The sequence below is a fragment of the Panthera uncia genome, chromosome C2 (assembly GCF_023721935.1).
Source record: "Panthera uncia isolate 11264 chromosome C2, Puncia_PCG_1.0, whole genome shotgun sequence".
Lineage (NCBI taxonomy): Eukaryota > Metazoa > Chordata > Mammalia > Carnivora > Felidae > Panthera > Panthera uncia.
In genome coordinates, this window is record NC_064810.1 from 4,970,664 (window position 1) to 4,986,217 (window position 15,554).

Below are 15,554 nucleotides of genomic sequence, written 5' to 3' on the forward strand. Positions count from 1 at the left end.
GAATCCGAAGCAGGCTCCAGGCTCTGAGCTGTCAGCACGGACCCTGATGTGGGGCTTGAACTCACGGACTGCGAGATCATGACCTGAGCCGAAGTCGGAGGCTTACCCACTGAGCCACCGAGGCGCCCCCGTATTCTATATTCTACTGACTTCCGGGCAGTGTATGTACCTGAATTTGGATGCATTTCTTCAAAGTCTTTCTGGACATTAATACACAGAACAGATGATTCTTCCTTAATGATTCACTAAGTCTTATTGTTTTACTTGTTAACGTGTGTTTGATAGATTTAGTCATAAGACCACAGTGTTCAGAAAGCTGGCCTTAGGTCTTCTAATGCATATATTTCTATGCACGCATATCTTTCTCTGAAAACCCACAGGACTGCAGGTGTTAGTACAAAGTATCTTTCTCCTTAACTGTGTCTTGATTTCCTTTATTATTTCTGGCTCCCTGTATTCTTCTCTCAATACTTTTCAAAATTCATATATGCAGAGTGCCTCAGACTTAAGACCCTACCGGAAAGAAAAATCCTTTCCTGTCAATTATAGAAACCCGCTGCCTAATAATGATAAGCACATATTTCAAAGTGTTTTAGTGAGTGTGTTTAAAAGTTCAGCTCTGGAAAAGACCTCTATTCATTTAATTAGCAAGAAAACAACTCTTAATTTCTGAATAGAGTAGACTGAAAGCACAGTACAAAGAACCGTTTGGGACGAGGTTGTTAAGATTTCTCTCTTAAAATACTTGCACTTAAGCTTTGCAGTTTATTCTTGCGGATTTAGAACATTTTTTATCTGATGCTTATTTTATGTGCCTTATTCTGTTTGTAAATTCACCCTCCACCTGACATGTTCAAAGCATGCAGCGAATACTGCCGTGGACCCCTCTTCAGACACTTCTGGGTTAGTCAGAGTGTAGTAATGTGAATTACTTCTCTCTTATTGAAAGTTTGTACATCTTTTTGTAATGCGTAGAAGACATAGATAAACGGAAATAAAAAATAATGGTGGCCTGTAAAAATTGTGACGTTTGTCATTATTTTGATGTATAGAAAGGCCTCTCCTGTGGCAACATGATATTGATGTGATGTGCAGCTGTATTTTCTTCCAGAACACTCCTTGTTTCATTGTTAACATACATTAACGATTTCTTTTGATAAAATATGTTGTCAGTGCTTTGGTGGTTCGCTCAGTATTTGTGGGTGGAGTTCATGTGGCTAAAACCAGACCGGAGTGCAAGAAAGGAGGGGGACCCTTTTCAGACATTTTGGCCTAAAGAGAAAGAGATACAGTGCATGGGAGAGCATATATCAAAGGGAAGGCCGTTTCTTTTTGTAAATACTCGTGTATTATCCGTCTTTTTCTGATTAACATTTTCCAGCTTTTGTACCCTAGAAAATTGCACTTGTTGGCTCTTTTACCAAGCTTCATATGATTTGGAGGGATGAAGCCCATATCTAATGAGAGAAGAACACACAAAGAAAATAAACCATGGTCCTGGTGCTCCAGAAACCCAGTCCCGTGTGGGGGTGATGGAAGGGATAGACTTGGTAATTAAGATCGACAGGAAGCAGATCGTGCCTGTGTTAAAGTGGAATCTCCAAGTCCCCGAGGAGCAGGGAGAGAGAGATTGGTTCTATCTGGAAAATCGATGGAGGCTTCTTAGAGGAATTGCTGTTTGATCTCTACTCTACCTTCTCGAGAATCTAAACGTGCCTTAATTAATGTTTAGTGAATGAATTAATGAATAGAGAGTGTTTTGTTTTTCTGTGTTTCGGTTGTGCATGTGAAGGGGGGGGGGGCGAGCAGGCTTCTGATGTAGAAGGGACAGCCCACAAGCCCGACAGCTGATAATTAGTCAATATTTGTTAAGAATTCATGAATTCTAATAAGGATATTGAGGCTGGATCATACATGAAAGTAAAGCATCCCTAAATGAATAATGCAACTCTGTATAACACCATTTGCAAAAAGTTATCCATACTAAAATTATAGGTGCTCTGAGCCTAAAGGCAGTGTCTTCTTTATCGTGTTTTCCCCATAGCACTAAAAAAAAAAAAAATTAATAAAGCCATTATGTAAAGAGAGAGCCACCAGGAATGCCCTGGATTATGTCCGCATACAGGGAATGCACCTTAATCTGAATGTAGACAGCTATGCCCTATTTCCCTTTTGCAAAAAGCCTACAAATTGATTTTTATAAATTTACCGATGACACCATCCATCCTTTCTCGTCCTGGGAAAAGCATATGCACAGGAAGGAAAGCATGGCCTTGCCTCAGCTTGGCCACCAATTATAGGTGACTTTAGCTGTATTCCATCTTGCTGTGATTCTGTTCATTACGTTTGCAAATGGTCACAGGATTGCAAACTTGTTATGAAGCGGTGAAATCCTTTTCTTAAATAAAATCTCATCTGCGATCTCAGTATTTCTAACATATAATCTCTGGTTGAGCCCACGTGAACGTCTGGAGACCCAGAGTCCAGCCTGCTCACCGCCTGCCCCCAACGCTGTCCCCGACCCCCACACCTACCCTCCCCCACCTGCTCCTCCCCTGGGGATCCCTGGGGACTCCGGGGTGTGGAGCTCCCCAGACAACCACTGGACTGTGATCATGAGGTTCCTCCCTGGCCCCAAATCCTGAGCTGTAATAAATCTTTGTCTGGATTCCTTTTCATCCTATAAAGGGCAAGTCTTCTCTCCAGTGTATGAGTTAATTTACCTTAATGGCGTCTTTATCCTCTACCCCTTTGCCTGTGTAAGAAAGATGCAGCCCAGAGAAATAGATCTCAACCTTTATTGTGTACGAAACACTTGAACAGTTCATTGAAATTCAGGGCGCTGTCCTGTTTCTCGCTGTGTATGCCCTGCTTCCCAGTCTTACTGAGCAAGTCCGTCTGAGAGGCCGTGGATCTGATTTGAAAACAACATCCCTGATGATTTTAATAGCAGGCGGTCCACAGACTACACCAGGAGAAAAGAAAACAAAACAAAAATAAAGTAAGAGCATTGCTGTAGGATTCAGAGGATGGCAAACAGAGAGAGTAAGCACCGTGTCAAAGCGAATTTTCATTTCATGCTTAGGGATTGTTCCCTTTTATGTTTGGGCCAAATTCTACGTGATCCCACGATGGAGACATCGGGATCGCTCATTAAGGTGGAATTTTTTCCAAGAACACTTTAAAACTGGGGCACTTTACGGTTTGGAGCTGTTACAGTAAGGAATAAGTTTGAGGAAGTCGCGTATTATGATGTAACCACCAGATCCCATTCCTGGAGGACGGTGCCGGTTGGATGCAGTGGGTCCTGCTGGGTTCAGGCCCCTCTCTTCCGTATTCCTGGTGATTTGCTTTGGGCTCAGTGAGGATCCCCTTACATCTCTGAGCTAGGCTCCCTATCAAAACCGTCGGGGAGCCCCTGCTCTGCCCCAGCGTGAGCTGAGCCCTGCGTTTGCCCCTTCTGCTGGTCCCTAGCCCACCAGCTCACTCACTCACCTCCTAATTAGTGTAGACGGAGCACTTTCTCTGAGGCCCCAAGATGAATACCGCTGGCCCCCACCCCAAGGAGCTGTAAAGCCATATGGAAGAAATGGGGGTACTTTACATTATGCAGAAGTGCTTGGGACGTGTTTCAGTTTGCTAGGGCAGCTGTGATAAAGTCCCACAGACTGATGGCTTACACAACAGAAGTCTCTTGTGTCCCAGTCCCGGAGGCCTGAAGTCCAAGGTCAAGGTGTGGGCAGGGCTGGTTCCTCCCGAGGGCGGGGAGGGAGAATCTGCCCATCCTCTCCCCTGGCTTCTGGTGCTCCCCAGCATCTTTGGCGGTCCTTGGCTTGCAGACACATCACCCCATGTCTGCCTGCATCCTCACAGGGAGCTGAGCCCCTCCTACTCCAGATGACCTCATCTCCGATTGCCTCTTCGGGAATCCTGTTTCCAAATAAGGGTCTGATGTACTGGGGATTAAACATATTGTATTTGCTCAACATTGACTTGGTCAATACGTGTTAAAAAAGGAGGTGGTTGGGGAGAAAGGGAGGAGCGAGGGGAGAGGGAGACTGACTTACAAATGGGTGATTATTGACTTCTGTCCTTGCAGGTGTTTCTGGAAATGGGCAGTGCTTTCAAATAACTGTGAGAAAGCTAAAATTGTTCTTTCCCTTGTGGCCGCTCTAATGTCGTAAGACGGGATTAATTAAGGGAAGAGCATGCTATCTGAGAAAGACTGAATTGTGGTCCCCAAATTCACATGTTGAGAATAATTCCTCCTTCCCTGGGCACTTCAGTGGAACTGATGGATGGATGGAGTGATTCTGTAAAAATGTAAGGCAGCTCATACTCTCTGCTCACATCCTCTGGCGGCTTTCCCTTTCATGCTGGGAGAAGCCAAAGTTCTACAAAGTTCTTCCTCCCCTGTGCTCTGATTTCCCATAACCTTAACACCATTTGACACAGCACGCCTCTTCCTCAGTTTCTTTCTCGCACCCCATCTGGAAGGTGGGCGCCATTCTGTCCACTGATTGCTTGGCTGTTCTGTCCCCAGCATGTGGGGCAATTCCTGCACGGAGTGAGTGCTTTCTCAAAGTAGCTGCTGTGTCAGTGAGTGGGCCAAGGACTTAGAGACTGAAGGGACACAGATCAACAACACACAGTCTGTGACAGCCACTGCGGGGAGGCGGGTTGTACAGAAAGGATATTACGTAAGTTATTCGGATTTGTAGACCACACTTCTCGCCAGCGCGATGGGCATGCTGATTTCTCTGGGCTTTAGTTGCTTCACCTGGAAAATGGGGACAGTAATTGTACCAGTCTCTTGGGTAACTGAGAGGGTTCAGTAGCTAATATCGTGAAGTTCTAAGTGCTTATGTTAGGTAGAAACAGTCAACTTAGTACATTTCAACATCTTTATTCCTTTTCCGTTTTTTTTTTTTTTGAAGTTTTTCTATCATGAACATGAATTGCCTTTATGATCAGAATTTTAAAAAACCGCCTTTAAAAGAAAACAAAGGGAATACAATGCTCACATATGTCTGGTTTAAACGTTAGTGCCTGAGAGCTTTGTTCTGGGCTCAGGTTTGCACCAGAGGACTTGCTGGGCAGGTCAGGACTCCCAAATCTGCTATAGCTCCCCTCTACCGGAAATAACAATGTGCCTCACCAAGGTAGATCGCTCTGTCTGTGCACAGTGGCCCCTCTTATCATATTTTCCAATGTGTAAGATTTTAAAAAGCATATATTATCCTTTTGATTCTCAAAACAATCCTGTAGGGAAATTAAACCATTTTCTTTAATAACATGGGATCTGATGCTGAGATTTTTGCCTCAAATCATATCTGTGGAAGGTGGCAGAAATAAATACCAGCTGATCCAGCTTCAGTTATTGTCCTTTTGCTCGAAGCTGCCTCCTTTCTAGCCACAATTCCTCCTGATAATAAATCTTTTTAAAACCATGTCCAAGTAATTAAAACAAAACAAAACAAATAAAAGGATCTCCCAAGATAGAATAATATGAGGGAGGTAGGATGTTTAGGAGACAACTTTGCTCTCTTTTATAAAATCCAATGGCCTTTCTGAGCTTTGACATGAGGAAGAGTTTTAGGAGTGAGCGTAAGGTCCACTAACATTTCAGTTAGGGGCGCCTGGGTGGCTTAAGTCTGTTAAGCGTCCAACTTCAGCTCGGGTCATGATCTCATGGTTTGCGAGTTCAAGCCCCATGTCAGGCTCTGTGCTGACAGCTCAGAGCCTGGAGCCTGCTTCGGATTCTGTGTCTCCTTCTCTCTCTGCTCCTCCCCAGCTCACACTCTGTCTCTCTCTCTCTCAAAAATAAATAAACATTAAAAACAAACAGACAAATACAATTTCAGTCAAATGCTCAAAATATCCAATTTTAATTCTCTTTCCATCCTGACAACAAACAAACAAGCCATGTCCAGGCCCGCCCAAGTGGGATTCTGTTCTAGACAACCTGCAAGGCATATGTGGGACAGGTTGAGAATTCGTGCTCTGCTCTAATCCAGGTGTCCTGTCCAACACCTGTGTGATCTGCCAACTTGTCTGTCTCCCACCCACCGGCCCAGAGTGTGTTCTATATTTGTCTGCTGGTCCTTCCCACTAGACTCTGAGCTTCTGGAGAACAGAAACTGGCTCTTATATATCCGCACATCCAGCTCCTGGTACATAGTAGATGTTCAGTTCATGTGTGTTAAGAATTGAGTTGAATGCAGCTTTGAAAAATATGTTATCACATCTAAACTGAATTTACACAGTATTTATGATGACAGTAGTTTATTTTTTGACCCTATAAAATGTCATAGATCTCATGTCCTAATTAGCAAATGAAGACAAAGGTTATAAGGAAGTTAGTGCACACCAAGACAGAACTAGCTTCAGCTGGTGTTTGCTGAGGACGAATCACGTGCTGGCACAGCTGATCCTTGCCCTAACTCTGTTCCTGTTTTTGCCAATGGATGAGGACACGAGTCTAGGGGACTTATTTGCCCAAGTTCCTGTGTATTATAATAAGCAGAGCAAACATTTCTTTTTAGTGCTTACCCTGCATGCACCGCTCTTGTAAATCTTCTAATATGTATTATATCACTCGATTCTCCCCTAAACCCTTAGGATAGGAAGGATTGTTGTATTCACCTTACGAATAACTAGGCACAGAGGATTAAGTGAAGATGCAGATTAGACTAGAATAAGTGGTGGACCACGATCAAAACCCAACTTCTTGGTATAAAAGGTCATACTCTTAACCCTGACCCCCTCTTGGGGAACCAGGTCTATCCCAGGCATAGTCTAAAGCACAAGTCCATCCTTTTCCCCAAAACTAGAACTTTCTATTTTTCTTGTCCTATATTAGCTGACCTCACAGAAATTCAGAGACTACATCATAATGCTATGGCAACTTTAGAGGTAATGCTGGCAGAGATCATTATGGCCACCCATTATTCGATGCCATTCTATACGTTATTTCCAAATCAGAGAATGAGAAAAAAAATAGATAAAAGAATACTATGGGCTAATTACCCTGTAGAAAAGTATTGCATAAAATGATGACTAAATTAAAAAAAATCTATATATATTCCACTCCTAAATAATTATCCTGGATAATATTATTTTTAAAGTACTCTTCAAGTGAAAATAATGTTGGTCAAGAAATATGTTCATGAAAACAAGCTCTTGGTGATGAATGTCATTGGCCTGTGAGTAAAAGGGGAAAGCTGATCCCTGGATGTGGGGTTCAGGCTAAGTCTCTCGGAGCCGGGTCTGTGCACCTTGATTCCCGTGAATGCTGTCCAGATGCCAGAGGCCCCTCCAGCTACACTTGAGATGCACGTGTTTCCTCGTCGATCTTCTTCTTTTTCCTTTTCTTATAGACGAGAGAAAGTACAACCTTGACTTTCTTCTGAACTGTCACAAATGACATTTACTTTTTTCCCTGTGGAAACTACTCAAAATAATTAATATCCAAGAATATAGTCTTTATACAACTACTTTGCTCCTAGAGAAATTCGAAGGTTAGAAAATGTCAAAAAGAATCTGAATTGATTTTGCCACCTGGGGTGAAGTTTTCTATTCTTGTTACAAAAGTCAATTTTCATAAAAAAAATTTTCGTATACCATACCTTGGGAATATCTTAATTTCAATGGATAAAAAAAACGTATAGTTGCCTGTTTACAGTTTTACTTTAATATAGAGCATTGGTATTAAGGGTTTATCATCTACTTTATAGATTTCTGATCTTCTGTAGGAATAAAGTAAAAGGAGAGTCACTCAAGTAAATTTTAAAATACTGACTCATATGCTTTCAGTCGTGTGTGGGTGAGTAGCTAGATGGGTGGATGGATGGATGGTTGGGTGGGTGCATGGGTGGATGGATGGTTGGGTGGGTGCATGGGTGGATGGATGGTTGGATGGGTGCATGGGTGGGTGAATGGATGGATGGGGAAATGGATGGATGGGGAAATGAATAGATAGTGGATTCATTTCTTTGAACAATGCTGATACATTGGTTAAATGTTGTGCTTGTGATCTTAAGTTGGGATACTGGAGAGAGAGAACAACTTTTAAATAGGCTTGGGATATTTAAGATATCACGTCTGTACGTTTATAACACAATATAAAGAAATGGTTTTCACATGCATTTGTACATGTGTGGATACATTGAAGAGGATGAGAGTAGTTTTGATCATCTGTAAGCTTTGATAATGAAGTACCATTGTCTTTACAATATCTGGAAACAACCTATGGATCCTTAAAATCATTTTTTATTCCACTTCCCTGCCTTTGCTGACCAGCTACAAGTGAGATTTTTTTTTATCCTACCGGTAAAGTCAGTCAAATCGAATGAAATTCTTTCTCTTAACACATACACAGATCCAGGCTGAGGTCTGACTATATAACACCATTAACTGAGGCTCTCTTGGTGGTCCCTAGGGCACTGTGAGATGTCCCCTTGCCCTTGGACTTTTCCTTCTATCCCTGTCTCTTTGACTTACTCCACAAAGTCTTCTGGATGTTTCCAAACACTCCCCACACACTTCTGCCTCAGGGTCATTCCATTTGTAGGTGTCTCTGCTCAGGATGCTTTCTCCCCAGGTGACCACTGTCTCTCCCTGTCTCTCCCCTTTGGGTCTGTGCTCCTGGGTCACTTTTATCAGGATGGCCCTGACCATCTCATTTCACAGCACACCTGTCACCCTTGATCTCCTTTCCCCCATTCTTTTTTGGTCAGGAGCCTCCTTGGCCCCCTCCATGTGACCTAGCTGACCACTGTATTTAAAATCATGACCTTATGGGACATCACTTCTCACTTCCCTTTCTCTTTCTCTGTAGCATCCATGCCGCCTCACACACTCCTTTATCTTGTTTGGCATCCATGTCCCTCTTATCCGGGGGGTGGGGTATCTCCTGATCCTTCAGTGACGTATCCCTAGTGCCTAGAATAGATCCAGAGGGATCTGCTGCAAAACAGTGGAGAGGATTTAGGTGCGTGTGGCAGGGGGTAGGCAGATAGGATTAACCATTGGTTTTACTGGAAACCATAGCTGCCTTATCTGAAATTTGTTAGTATTTTAGCCTCATTGTTCATTCTCCTTGTTGCCCACCGTTGTGAACCGAAGGAATTTCTTTATATAAAGTGTCTACAACCACCTCTTTTATATAAAACAACATTTATTTGGAGCCACTCAATTTACATGACCTTTTTTCTTAAGCAGCAATGAAAGGATAAAAGAGTTGACTAAAACATAATGTAAAAACTCTCCAGTATTTGAAGATGTTCACCTTGAATCGGTCGTTTTTTTTTAAATGTTTATTTATTTATTGGGTGGGGGAAGGAAGGGGAGAGAGAGAGGGAGAGGGAGAGGGAGAGAGAATGAATCCCAAGCAGGCTCTGCACTGTCAGCTCAGAGCCCGATACGGGGCTCAAACCCATGAACCGTGAGATCATGACCTGAGCCAAAATCAAGAGTTTTGCCCGACCGACTGAGCCACACAGGCGCCTCTCATCTTGAAGAGATAGTGGCTATTTCAGTTGCCGGGTTTTGGAGTCTGGGGTGGTTGGACCCCAGCTCTGCCGCCTGGCGGCCCAATGTCCTTGACCCACATTTGCCCTCCCTCGGCCCAGTGCCCGTCTGCAAGTGGCACCCACGTCAGTCACCAGGGCAGAGGACTGAGCGGGGTGCTGAATTGCACTTCCTTGTTGTTGGTTCATCAGTTTCATTGAATTTCTGTCTGGAAGGAAGGCAGGGAGGGGGCAGGACCAGCACTGTCCGTCACGTGGCTCGGGTTCTAATGGCCAGAGCCCTGCTTCCTCCCACGCGTGGGGCCCCCTCTGGTGGAGAAGGCTCGGGGATCAGGGTGGACACCTCTGCCTGCTTCCTTGCGCTCCCTGGAGTTCTGGTGGAATTCTGGTGGAATTCTATGGTGGAATCCACATTGTCCTCCATTTGCCCCACGCTTCCTGAGCAGCCCCCTCCGTGAGCCAGAAGCTTCCAGGCATGGAGCCCAAGAGTGGGAGACACTGACATAGGCCTTGTCTGCAGGGCAGGCGGTGACACCTGCAAGGCTCCAGTGAGACAACGAGGTGTGCTGATGCCAGGAGAAGAAATGGTCAGGACCCGTGGGCATGTCCCCTGTAGGAAAAGGCAGGCACACTCACGTACAGGGGGAGATGTGGAGTGAGACAGATATGGGGACATGGGCAGGGTGTCATGCAGAGGGGACCTGAAGGAGAAAGAGAGTGTGGTGTGCTTGAGGTGGGGAAGGGTGTGGGGGAGGGGACAGATCAGGTTCAGAGAGGGAGGCTGTGGATGCCAGCAGGCACTTACCCTGCAGCGTCCCGTGGGCCACAGTAATGGTCCTGTTTGCGTTAAGGAGACACAGACACGTCACTGCTGGGGAGACACAACCACGTTTGCAATATAAACTTCCACTCTGCCTGCGGTGTAGCAAGTGGTTGGGAGCAAGGGGCTGGCCAGCTCCCGAAGTGGGGTGATGCTTGAGTCATAATGCAGGTGAGAGCTGTGGGGAGCCTGACCCAGAGGACAGAGGACAGGACTCCGGCAGAGCTGAGAGATGACGTGGCAGAGAGTGGAACGGACTTGGTGGCACCACGGATGCTGACGGAGAGGGAGAAGGAAAAAGAGGGAGGGTGAGGTGACTTCTTTACTGGGAACTGGGTGGGAGCCCCCATGGAGGGAACCAGGCGAAGTGTGGGTTTCGGGTGGAGAAGGAGGAGTGTGGTGTTGGAGGTTGATTTTGAAGTATCTCCAGGATTTCTTGGTGGAGGGGAGACTGTCTTTGTATGTGAGACAACACATTTTCTCTAGGAAAATAGGTTATTTGCTGTTGTAAATCAGGCAGTTGAGTCCTTTTATAGGGTGGATGTGGGATAATTCAGAATTTTCCTAACATGGCGTAAAATGGGTCAAAGGGTTTTACTTTCAGTGCAAAAGCAGTTAGAGGGATCACCTGAAATCAGAGTTTCCCAATGGATAAATCGTAGACAACTGGTCACCTAAAAGGGTAGGAATCCTTTCTCGACCACAAGAAAGGGTTTTCTACCACACTCTTATTTACCAACAAGGGTCAGATGGAGACCCTTGGTCAAGTCTGTGTGTGATTCTAAAGAGAAGAGGACGATCAAGTCCAGAATAAGGACGGCTATTCTAAAAAGATAAAAAATATTGGGAGAACTGATGGTGTTTTCTTTCTTCGAACTGAATTTGTATTTCACAGTTTCCAGGTGCTGGTTGGTGTCTTTTGCTTGGTCCAGCCCCTCTCGAGGTCCAATTATATATGGAGCTGGGGCAATTGTCAACAGTTTGGTGTGTGTTATTTCATCCTGTTGGTGAGGCATCCCTTGAAAATAAACAGCACCCTCAGAGTTAAGACAGTATATCTCCAATGTAGAAACTGTCTCTTCAAAGTATTGCTGGGGGCGGTAGCAAATAAAAAATGGCAATCCTGTTTCCATAAACTTTATTGCATCCTGTAACTATGCTTTCTAGGTAGATAAAGATTCTTAGTTTAGTTTTGTTTTGTTTTTCCTGCATAAAAGAGAAGAAAGACAGGTACCAGAGGGAGAGATGGCCAAGGGGTATCCTAGTCCTCTGATATTTTATAGTGAAAAAAAAAATATTCCCTCGAAGAAGCAAGGTAGGTTTTTAAGGTGGTTATGAACATTTCTTCCAAACTCAGAGACATGCGGGCAACATTCTTAAAGCCCTTTTATATCTAAATGGCTAAGGAGCTTAGAAATTTACCTCGAATCTTTCTCATCCAGTAAGATTAGGGTTGGGTAGGAGCTGATGTGAGAGAGATGATTGTAACATATCCACTGACAGACAGAAATGACCACCAGTCTCTGAGGGTCCGGATACAAACCTTTGATCGGCTGAATTCTTAGTATTAAGGAGATCCATGTGGCTTTGGAAGGCTTTGAAAGGATCCAGGACTTTTAAGATAAGGTTGCTCCTAATCAACACAAGCAAACATTAGAGCTTGGAGTAAAATCTCTGCAAACATAATTCCTATTCAAGAGGAAAAAAAAAAAAAAAAAACAAACTATTTTAGCAGCCACCAAGGAACCCCACCACGTTCTGTAATAGAAACACACAAAACTCGTGATGGATGTTTGTCAGTGCCTTTTAGCCCTGGAAGGTGTGGTAAAAGCTTTCTGGTGACTCGCTCAGGAACCTTCCCAAAGGTGAGTGTCATAGCATGCTTTGAAAAAGAGGGGCCCAAAATGGAAAGCCTTGACATTGCTAAGGGTAAACTATGTCTCGAAGCATACCTATGAGGATTCTCTGGCTACTCACCCCGACTGATTGTTGCTACACCAGCTGTCTTCCTGGATTCTGAAACCAGAGACATTGCTTTTACAAGGTGATTTCTCGAGACTAACTCAGCAAAAGCAAAGGACACAATAACTGTCCCGCAGCAGGGGAGGAGAGACATAAGGGCATTTCTCAAGCCTCTGGCTTTAAGGAACCGAGCCTGGAACTAGAAATATGAGGCACGAACACTCACAATTTATCAGTAACGTAGGGCAACGGTGCCCACAGTATCTAAACACGAAGATCGTAGCTAAGCCGTCTTTCTTTTAGGTCAAGGAATAACACCATCCGGTAAATACTGGGAAGGGATATTTTAAGCCAGGGCTGTCCTAGAAAATCCAGAGCAAATGTTTATGCATATCCTATTTGTAAAAAAAAAATGCTTATATTTTACGTTTTCTAAATACGTGTAACAATATATCAGAGGCCGGGAATTAATATAACAAAGCAATCCCATGATGTTCTTAGATGTACGGCTTTAGTCCTTAGCTTCATGTGGTGAGTCTTGCCTTGTGTCTCTTGTATCTTATTTGAGCCACATGCGGGAAAGAAGAGAATTCCACATGGAATGGCATTCTAGCATTCACCGTTCACTGTGGCCCAGGAGTCGTGGCTTTGGCCACGCGCGCATCAGGGAGAGCTTTGTGAACGAAAATCGATGGTAACTTACCAAATCGTCCTGAGGACTTTGAGGACTATTGTAGTCTCTGGCACTGAAGCAGCCCAGTGCTGAAGGATCACTTTTGGGCTTGCAATTTTAAAATGGGGCCATGATATTTTGGGACACAAAGAGGGAGCATGGCTGCAAACCTGTGTCACTAGACACTGTGGAAATCTCGGGGATGTCTGGACGAGAGGCTTGCTCTCAACGTTCTCATAGCTCCGAGTAGCGCATTCTTCAGAGAGAAAGGAGAGCCCCACACGGGGGTCCTGTCTCAGGCTTTCACGCAGGATTCCTCCCTGGGAGGCAAGAGTGGCTTCAGGCTTCCTTTGAACCAGTAGCTATGATAGCCAGAACCGGCACTGCTGGATGAAAACACTGGGTTTGTGCCAGGGCGTGTCAGTTACCCACAGCTGCGGAAGAAACCACCTCAAAAGTCGGTGGCTTAAAACAAGGGCTATCTGTTCGGCTGGTGCCTTTGCCGGTTGGCGGTTTGGGCTGGGCTCACCCGGGCTGGGGCGTGCGTGAGTCTGGGTCCAGCCGCTTGTCAGCAAGGTGGCTCTGCTTTGGGGGATGGCCAAGCTGTGTTTTGGTGTGATGGAAGGAACTGCTCCATTCGCTTCTTGTCATCAGCATCAGCAGCCTAGCCCGGGCTCGTCCGTGGGGCATCTCAGCAAGGTTCAGGGAGAGAGAAGGTGTTTAAGGTCTCTGAAAGCCCCGGTTGGGGGCTGGCACACCGTGACTTCTTCCTCATCATCTAGGTCATCGTGAGACACAAAGCCCCTGCCTGTGGTTCTCTCCAGAGTGTCTCAGTCAGCGTAGTTCCTGGCTTTCTAGCTGGCTCTCAGACTACTTTCATTATCTCCAGGACTCCAAATCCCATCCACCTGCCATGCCAACCCTCACCCCAACCCTCTCCTGGAAGATGGCCTTGTCTCTACATAGCTAGAAAGGGGAGAGCAATGGAACAATTCTGTTTAATTAATATTCTGATCACATGGACCAGGGTCCATAAGGCCAGGACCCCATGAGTAGCCCTCACATCCCTGGCCTGAAGAAGCCAGGAAAAGGGGTGGAGATCATTTGGGGCAGTAGAGCTTCCCTGGAAGGCTTGGCCTTGTGCTAAGTCACATGCAGCGTGAACAATAGCCTGCCCTCTCCTCCACATTCAGGTCTCTCCTGAAAACGCACGGTCCCTGCCGAGTGATCAGCCGTAGGGACATCACAGCTCTGCATCTAGAACCAGTCCCATTTGAGCAGCTGATGGGGCTTCCCTGAAACCCCAAGATAAGAAATTGAGTGCAAGCAGTTCATTTCAGAGGCAGTCCCAGAAAATATCCTAAGGAATTAGGGAAGGGAGACAGGAAAGGAAAGAAGGCAACGACGTGAGTGTTGTGCAATGAGTTACTGCCATTCGTAACGGGGGCTCAGTCCCACCTGGGGAACCCCGAGAGACCTGGTGGATTACCCTCAAGGAATGATCATACCTGACAGACAAGGAACCTGCCGCATCTGTGGCTGAGAGCTGTTCCTGGGGACTTTGACCCCCCAACGCTCGCTGTCCTGACTGCTGGCGAGAGAAGGCTCTCAGGTACAGGGGTGCAGCTGTTTGCAGTAGGACCCCTCTTGGCCAGAACTGGAACACAGGTGCCTCACAGCACGAAGTGAACTTTGTGAGGCCACACGGCCAGGAACTAAATCTGACTCTAAAGTCCGTGCTCTTTTTGGCTGGACGAGGCGCCATCCCAACCACGGAACACGTTGCCCCCAAAGGGAGAGGATGGGCCAGAGAAAAAAAATGTGCTGGGGAAAGATGGAGTGAGCTCAGCAGGGCTGAGGGCCCAGAGGATGGATGGACATTGTGGAAACGGAGAGCAAGTAAGCAAAACAGGAAAGAACAGGAGAGAAGAAGAAATGATGATCACACCTGTAGTTGCTGGGATCCTAGATGTTGTTGGGTGTGCAGAAGGCTGGGTGATAAAAATCAAAGGCCACCAAAAACTGACTGTTTGAATATCTTAGCAAACCACTGATGCATTCAGGGAAGAGTTCATCAGCAATGTATAAATGTTCTTCTTACCCAAATAGTGTTTGTTTCATGGCAGTCTGGGTCCTGTGACACAAAGCCCCACATTCTGTAATGATCTATTCTGATCTGTTCTAAATGCACCCCTGCCCTCTGCTAGACGGAAAACAGGGAGACCAACTCTTTCAAACCCTGGGGGCGTGGCGTCGCTCTTTACTGTTCTGTTCCCAGGTGTATTTATTGGATGCCCTATTATATGCGTATATTTGCATGAAATAAATACACCATGAATAAAGATCCACTTTGGGAACACCATCTGCCAACACAAGTGGTGAAGTGCACATTCTTATTTGTGAAGTTTTCATGAACTTTTCTGGGATCTCGGGAGCATTATTCCTTGTATCAACGTCATGTGGATTAACATAACGTGCTTAAATTCCATAGGTATCTATGAAGTTTTTTTTTTCCCTGAGCCAAATAAGTCACCTTTCACCAGAAAAACTGAATAAAAAATGAATAAGT

General features: G+C 45.3%; 1 protein-coding gene and 1 long non-coding RNA gene across 3 annotated transcripts in view; both read left to right on the plus strand.

The window, feature by feature from the left end:
* The window catches only part of LOC125921288 (Down syndrome cell adhesion molecule), a 507,313-nt gene that overhangs the window by 179,329 nt on the left and 312,430 nt on the right, over positions 1-15,554 (plus strand). The gene's annotated exons all lie outside the window — the stretch shown is intronic.
* Positions 9,967-11,486, plus strand: LOC125920719 (uncharacterized). 2 transcript variants are annotated; one of them, XR_007457170.1, is made up of 3 exons: positions 9,967-10,117; positions 10,522-10,663; positions 11,246-11,486. It is a non-coding gene; the product is annotated as an uncharacterized LOC125920719 (long non-coding RNA). The 2 variants fall into 2 exon arrangements; XR_007457171.1 differs by lacking the exon at positions 10,522-10,663.